The sequence below is a fragment of the Plasmopara halstedii genome (genome assembly GCF_900000015.1).
Source record: "Plasmopara halstedii genome assembly, contig: Scaffold_410, whole genome shotgun sequence".
Classification (NCBI taxonomy): domain Eukaryota; phylum Oomycota; class Peronosporomycetes; order Peronosporales; family Peronosporaceae; genus Plasmopara; species Plasmopara halstedii.
The window spans coordinates 68,356-68,695 of NW_020187331.1; positions in this window are offsets into that span (position 1 = coordinate 68,356).

Below are 340 nucleotides of genomic sequence, written 5' to 3' on the forward strand. Positions count from 1 at the left end.
GATACAGACACTTTTAAAACTTAAGGAGCTGATGGCGATTCCAGAACGGATAAAGAATATGATCAGTCAAATATGGTAAGCTGTATCTGAGAGCTTTCATTGCTTAAGAGAATGAAGTGAAACATCTATTTTGTGGAATGCACCATATAGCTGGTGGACAAAGATTGTTTTGGAAAATGGACCACTCAGAACACCAGTTTCTACAACTTCTCATTTTTGGCGAAATTCTTGTGCGTTCTTTTATTTTTTGCTATTTCGGCCTACTGGTGTGTTATGCATTTGACGCCTCAAGTGATGTGTTCAACGCCTCAAGTGATGTGTTCAACGCCTCAAGTGATGT